The sequence below is a fragment of the Emydura macquarii genome, unplaced genomic scaffold (genome assembly GCF_026122565.2).
Source record: "Emydura macquarii macquarii isolate MOO-44397 ecotype Brisbane River unplaced genomic scaffold, CSIRO-AGI_Emac_v2 contig_2676, whole genome shotgun sequence".
Taxonomy (NCBI): domain Eukaryota; kingdom Metazoa; phylum Chordata; order Testudines; family Chelidae; genus Emydura; species Emydura macquarii.
The window spans coordinates 37,222,596-37,230,110 of NW_027132813.1; positions in this window are offsets into that span (position 1 = coordinate 37,222,596).

Sequence of the window (7,515 nt, forward strand, 5' to 3'; positions counted from 1 at the left end):
AAATGAGATGTGTTAGAAAACATGTTAACTCCATGTTCATATAACCTAGGACCAACTTGGCTATAAAACTACAAACATTTTAATTATCACATTGTTAAACTTCACCTAGGCACCTACTATAGACAGGGATAGTTTTATGTAAAAATGCTTAACCTGGCTGCAGTCCCTAGATTAATCAGAACTGGATACTACATTGTTAAATATGAATGTCTTTGACTACATTAGGCACTAAGTGGTGTTAACCAATGTCTTAATTAAAACACAGAGAGAGATAAGATCGATGAGGTAATATCTTTTATTGGAACAACTTCTGTTGAAGTTAGTCCAGTAAAAGATATTACCGTCCCCACTTTCTCTCTCTTAATTAAAATGTCTGAGTTAACATGTTTTCTAAACACACCTAGGGCATGTCTACATTAGGAAAGAAGGTATATTTTAAAACATTAGCTAATACATTTTAATAAATGTTAAAGTCCTAGTGTAGATAAGGCAGTTGTAATTTTAACATGTGTGAGGTAAACTAAAGATTTACTAAAACCAGCTAACATGTTAAAATTACAACTGTCTTGTCTATGCTAGGATTTTAACATATATCAGTTAACACATTAGCTAATGTGTTACAAATACTCCTTTTATCTTTCTGCAGCCAAGGCCCTAATTTTCCCAGAGTAGCCAAAACCAGAGGTACCAGCAACAAGTGGCTATTCTTAGATTTTCTACCACACACAGAACTGGGAAGAAGGAGAACTAGCCAACTGGCTATACACTCAATGCGAGAGAGCCCCATCTACACAGCAAAACAAGTGGTTATGTCTTGGTTACAGGAAGGCAAGCATGTACTAACCTAGGTCCCTGATGAAGGTAACACATAGTTTGTTGCTAGGGCAGCTTCTCTGGGAGGTAGATAAAGTAGTATTCAGGGATCAGTTGATAAGCAAAGCCTCTCAGCTGAAAAAAGAAAGCTCTGGAAAAATACAATCAGAACAGGAGATAAAAAGGATACAAAACGTTGATTAAAAACACAAGTTCAAAATAAGAATATTAACAATTAACTAATAGTAGGGGGAAACTGAATATGTTGATGACGGATGCCACTGAAAAAGCCCTTAGGATTCAGAGCAGATATTTTATGAAAAAGGAGGGGGGGAAGTGATAAACTCTTGGCTCAAAAGTTTAAAGGAATTCAAGAACAATGTAATATTCCACCAATTAAAAACAAACAAAATATAGTTACACACGCTAATGAAAGAAGTGCTATTTTTACTGCTTATAAAAACATCTGTACTTCACATACTCCAAGCTCTGAAGTTATTTAAAAATATCTGAAGTAGCAGGCTTGCCAGCAATAAACAAAACTGATAAAGAAACTTTAAATAAGTAACAGAAGAAGAAACATTAGAGGCAATAGTAAGTATGAGAAGTGGTAAAACTCCTGGAGTTGATAGTTTTCCAGCTGAATTTTACAAATTATTTAAGGAGATATTAGGGCAGATATACACTACAAACATGCATCAGTGCTGCTGCACCGCTGATCAAGACACTCTAAGCCGAAGGGGGAGAGATCTCTCCTGTAGGATTAGTAACTCCACCTCCTCGCGAGGTGGTAGCTATGTCGGGCAAAAAGCTCCCCCACTGATATAGCACTGTCTCCACAGAGGGCTAGGTTTGGTATAACTACATCGCTCAGGGATGTAGATTTTTCACACCCCTGAGCGATGTAGTTGTAGTGTAGACCTGGCCTTAGTGAGTCTCTTGAGAGATGAATTTAATGCTAACCTGTAACAATCAGCATAGATTTGTCATGGACAAATAGTGTCAAACCAACCTAGTAGTTTTCTTAGACAGGGTAACAAGCCTTGTGGATGGGGGGAAGTGGTAAATGTGGTATATCTTGATTTTAGTAAGGCTTTTGATACAATCTCGCCTGACCTTCTCATAAACGAACTAGGGAAATACAACCTAGATGGAACTACTATCAGGTGGGTGCATAACTGGTTGGAAAACTGTTCCCAGAGAATAGTTATCAGTGGTTCACAGTCAAGCTGGAAGGGCATATCGAGTGGGGTCCCGCAGGGATCAGTTCTGGGTCCTGTTCTGTTCACGATCTTCAACAATGATTTAGATAATGGCATAGAGAGTACATTTATAAAGTTTGAGGATAATGCTAAGCTGGGAGGGGTTGTGCAAGTGCTTTGGAGGATAGGATTAAAATTCAGAATGATTTGGACAAACAGAAGAAATAGTCTGAAGTAAATAGGATGAAATTCAGTAAGGACAAATGAAAAGTACTCCACTCAGGCACAATCAGTTGCCCACATACAAAATGGAAAATGACTCCACTGGAAAGAGTATTGCAGAAAGGGATCTCGGGGGGGAGGCATAGTAGATCACAAGCTAAATATGAGTCAACAGTGTAATACTGTTGCAAAAAAAGCAAACATTATTCTGAGAGACAAGCAAGACATGAGGCGTAATTCTGTTCTACTCTATGCTGATATGGCCTCAACTGGAGTATTATGTCCAGTTCTGGGTACGTTTCAGGAAAGATGTGGACAAATTGGAGAAAGTCCAGAGAAGAGCAACAAAATGTATTAAAGATCTAGAAAACATGCCCTATGAGGAAAGATTGAAATAATTGGGTTTTTCTGGAGAAGAGAAGACTGAGGGGAGACATGGTAGCAGTTTTCAAGTACGTAAAAGGTTGTTACAAGGAGGAGGGAGAAAACTCGTTCTCCTTAACCTCTGAGGATAGGACAAGGTGCAATGTCTTAAATTGCAGCAAGGGCAGTTAAGGTTGGTCATTATGAAAAAACTTCCTAAATGTCACAGTAGTTCAGCACTGGAATAATTGCCTAGGGAGGTTGTGGAATTTCCATCGGAGATTTTTAAGAGCAGGTTAGACAAACATCTGTCAGGGATGGGCTAGATAATGCTTAGTCCTGTCATAAGTGCCGGGGGCTTGACTAGATGACCTCTCGATGTCCCTTCCTAGTTCTATGATTCCACAACTTATGAAAGCTGCTATTGTTGTTCTCCCTGAAGTTGGAAGAAACCTTACCTTATGCTGCTTTTCTAGGCCCTTATCACTGCTAAATCATGACAAAGATTTTAGCAAAAATACTAGCTAGCTGATTGCAGTCCATGGTCTGTTTATACAAACCCAGATCAAACTGGATTCCTTAAGGACAGACTGACAATATTTGGAGAGTACTTGGAATCATTTATAATGCCAGATCAAAAAACAAAAGCCATTTATTTTGTTATCACTTGATTTAGAAAGAGCTTTTGATAGACTTGAGTGGAACTTTCTGTTTCAAGTCCTGTCCCATATGGACATTAGCCCCCTGGTTCCTTACATGAGTAATTTCTCTCTACACTAACCCAAAAGCAGCGAAGCAGGTCAATGGGATTCCATCTCCCCTGTTTGAATTACACAGAGGTGTAATTAGGCAGGGATGCTCATTGTCTCCTTTACTTTTTGCATTGGCCATGTAGCCTTTTGCACAAAAGAAACAGAATAATGAATCTCTCACAGAAATAAAACCTGCAGGAAAACATTGGAAAATAGCATTATATGCAGGTGATGTAATATTGTTCTTATCTAAACCAAACATTTCCCTAGAATTAGTTTCTAAAGAAATCCAGGACTTATGGCAAGTCTGAAATGCCAGTTATAAATTTGCCAGACTCTGAGAAGCCATTTTTCCAGAAAACATTTGGGTACAAATGGGCAACAAATTCTGTAAGATACATGGGAATTCAAATCTCCAACAGCCTAGAATAGTTCTGTGATTTAAATGTCAAACCACTACTACACCAAATGAAGAGAGACCTGGAGAACTTGGGGAAATGTGTAATTTCTTGATTGAAAGAATAGCCATCATCAAAGATTGCCAAGGATATCTTTCTTCTTTCAAATTATTTCTGTAATCATCCCACATAAAACCTTAGCAGGAATACAGAGGATGTTACAATTCATATGAAATAAGAAAAGACCAAGAATGAGTGCAGATACTTTGTACAGACCCATGAAATAGGGTGAACTAGCTGTTCCAAATATTATATGGTACTATCAAGCTAGTGAACTCAAAGCAGTAGTGGACTAGGGGTGCTCTAACCCAGCCAACACTAAATCTTTATTGAATAAGAAAATCGTAAATATTACTTGACTACCATGGATTAATAAAAAGTTCACGCCTTTCAGAAATGTATGAACATTCACTATCAAAGGCTACTTTATGGGTTTGGGTTAGAACTACAGCTAAGTTATTTTCCCATGCTGATGACACCCATTGCAGATAATCCAGCTCATAACCGATATAATGAATCACAGATCTTCAAAGACTGGGAGAGCCATGGTTGGCAAGCTATTCGGTAAAGAAACATTTATAAGTATTTAGAGATCAGAACTACCTAAAGGCCCACTTGTCCATAGTACCAATAGTTTAAAGTTTAGTATTATGTTTCTCAATTTTCTAGGAAAATTGTTGTCTACAAAATGCTAATTTAGGCCATGTCTACACTACAGAATTATGTCGACCTAAGTTATGTCAGCGTTCAGCTGCCACAGTTATTACATCGCTTGTGCATGTCCACACTACACTCCTTATGTCGGTGGTATGTATCCTCACTAGGAGCACTTGTATCGATGCAGAGAGCAGGGTACCCTGGGTAGCTATCCCACTGTGCAACTCACCACCATCTAGCACAGGGTGTTTTGGGAAGATTGTTCCAATGCCTCACTGGGGCTGAAATGACTCTCGCAGGGGTGACTGGGGTCAGCTTCCCATAATGCAGTGTTCTCCATCCCATAATTTCATCTGCATCCCATAATGTTTTGTACCTCGTTTCAAAATCACCTGCACAAACCCGCATCTGTGCCATCTGCCATCTGTGACAGCATGGATCTTGCACAGCTCTGCACTATTCTGATGAGCGTTGAGAGCATGGGCTGCCTGATCTTGCGATATTTGCAGAGCATAATAGGAGCTGCAGGGAACATGACAATTCCGTAGAAGCTAGATTGATGTGGGACATAGAAAGAAATAATTCAAGGCTGTTGGTGGCGTTCCATGGGTCATGAAGCTGTACACCGGCCACCTTGACAGCATGAAGGAGCGCATCAACTACAGGCTGAGCAGGTGCAGAATGACAGTTGAATGCGCCTTTGGTCATTTGAAAGGTCGCTGGCACTGCCTGCTCCCAAGATTGGGTCTCAGTGAAAAAAATATTCCAATGGTCACAGCTGCTTGCTGTGTCCTGCATAATATCTGTGAAGCAAAGGGTGCAAATTTTCTGCCAGGTTGGAGGGCAGCGGTGGTGTGGCTGTCTGCTGATTCTGAGCAGCCAGATACCAGGGCTATAAGAACTCAACATGGTGCTTTTTGGCTCAGGGAGGCGTTGAAAGACCATTTTAATAGTTAGCCAGAGAAGTGTATGTTCCTATAGTGTGCTCTACCTGTCCTTGCTCTTTTGCAGCTCCGTTTGAATCCTTTGGTGAGTGTTGTGTGTGTAGGAATATAACATTGCCAATGCACTTAACACTGTCTGTGACTGTCAGCACCATCTAGTCTAAGTTGTGAAATAATAAAGATGAATTATGGTTCCAAAAACAGACTTTTATTCCATAACAATACAAATAGAAAAACATTTATAACTTAAAAAAATTTAATAAATTAAGGGAAAAGAACTTATGAAGGGAAAAGAACAGTCATTTCCATTTCAGGTACATAGAGACGAACCGTGTCTCTCAGAGGTCAGTGTATGTGTGGCTGTGAATGTCTTTAATGTCTCCAGAGGTGGAGTGGTAGGGACGGTGCAGCAGCCCCAGGCGCCACATGGAATGTGAGAGAGGTGTAGGGAGGCCCTGGAATGGCGTTCTCTATGGGCTGAAAAGGGAGGCAACCACAGGATTGTTGAACCTGCAGGTCCATCAGATTCTGCAGCATGTCTGTTTTCTGCCTGAGAAGCTCAAGCATCTCCTGCTTCACATCCCTCTCCTTTTCCTGTGCCTTTCTCCTCTCCGCTCTATTCCTGTCCATGCTGTTAGCAAGGGTGATCCTCCAAGTCCTATGCTAGTTATCTGAAACAGCGGAGGCTTGCAGGATCTCTTGGAACATGTCATCTCGAGTTCTCTTCCTTCTTCTCTTTACCTACCTCAGCTGTTCCACTGGTGTAGATGGAGAGACTCTCAAGGCCACATTTGCAGCTGCTGAAAATACAATACACAGTGGTACGGTTGTCAGTGTATTCATGAGATAAATTGAAACTTAGAATACTGAACTCATTCCCTCTTGATCCATACCACTTGTAAGCACTACATTCTCACTTCTCCTTGGGAGCAGCAGTCACAGCACCAGCCATGGTGAGTACAGCCCGGAGATGGGGATGAATTGGGGAAATGATGGGGGATAGCTCACGGGCATGAGTATATGCGGATAGGGCAATGGAACTAAAGACTGGCACCATTTTCCATAAGTGATGGTGATTTTAGCTGATATCTCACTCTGGAGGGTAATGGAGGCTGAAAGGGAACAGCTCTTGCAGGTGTCTGGCTGGAGACCAGGGCCATATGGTGCTAGCTGTGCGCTGCAATGGTTCCTGCTGAAGTAATTGCTGAGTGTGTGGGAAAGTGTCCTCCTGCAGAGGAAGAAATAAGGTAGCCCTCTCCAGAAACCTTTGGCAGAGGATTGCAGGCTACCTGCAGGAAAGTTTCCTTGCCATCTCTACGGAGGATTCATTTGACATCCTGGTGCACATAAACAGAGTGTTACGTGACGCCCCTCTGCCTAACACTAGGGGGGATGAAAAGCAGATAGCAACTCCACCTCTCTTGGTTGTTTCACCACCTCTTCTAGCACAAGTAAAAAAGAGGAAATCAACAGATGTGTCTGGCTACTTTGGAGGTTCCACCCCTGTATTTTCAAACCAAACAACATACTTACCTGCTTCAGGCTCATCTGAGCTGGACTGTAGGGACTGGCTGGACTGTGCAGGAGTCAAAAACATGTCCTGTCTCGTTGCTCCACTGGATCCCCCAGTCGCCTCTCCCCCATACTCTTCCTTCTCCACCTTCTCCTCCTCACTGTTCATGGCATGGGCCTGTGGCTCAGGCTCCTGTGAAGTGTCCACAGGGCTCTTGGGAGGGTTGGGGGTGTCATCCAAGGATGGCATGCAGTTCTTTGCAAAAGCGTCAGGTCTGTAGCTCAACACCAGAGCTCTTGTTAGCCTCCTTTGCCATCTGGTATGCCTGATGCAGCCCCTTGGCTTTCATGCAGCACTGCTGCTGGTCCCTCTTGTGGCCCTTCTTCTCCATGCCCCAGCAATCTGCTCATAGATGTCAGCCTTTCTATGGCTGGATCAGAGCTGTGCCTGCACAGCTTCTTCTTTCCACAGACCCAAGAGATCCAACACTCCTGTGTACTCCAGGCAGGAGCCTGTCTGCAGAGTGTAGCTGGCACAGTCAGCTGGGCAGTTGCTAGGCGTGCTGCAGAGTTGCTAGGTGAGCTCTCCACC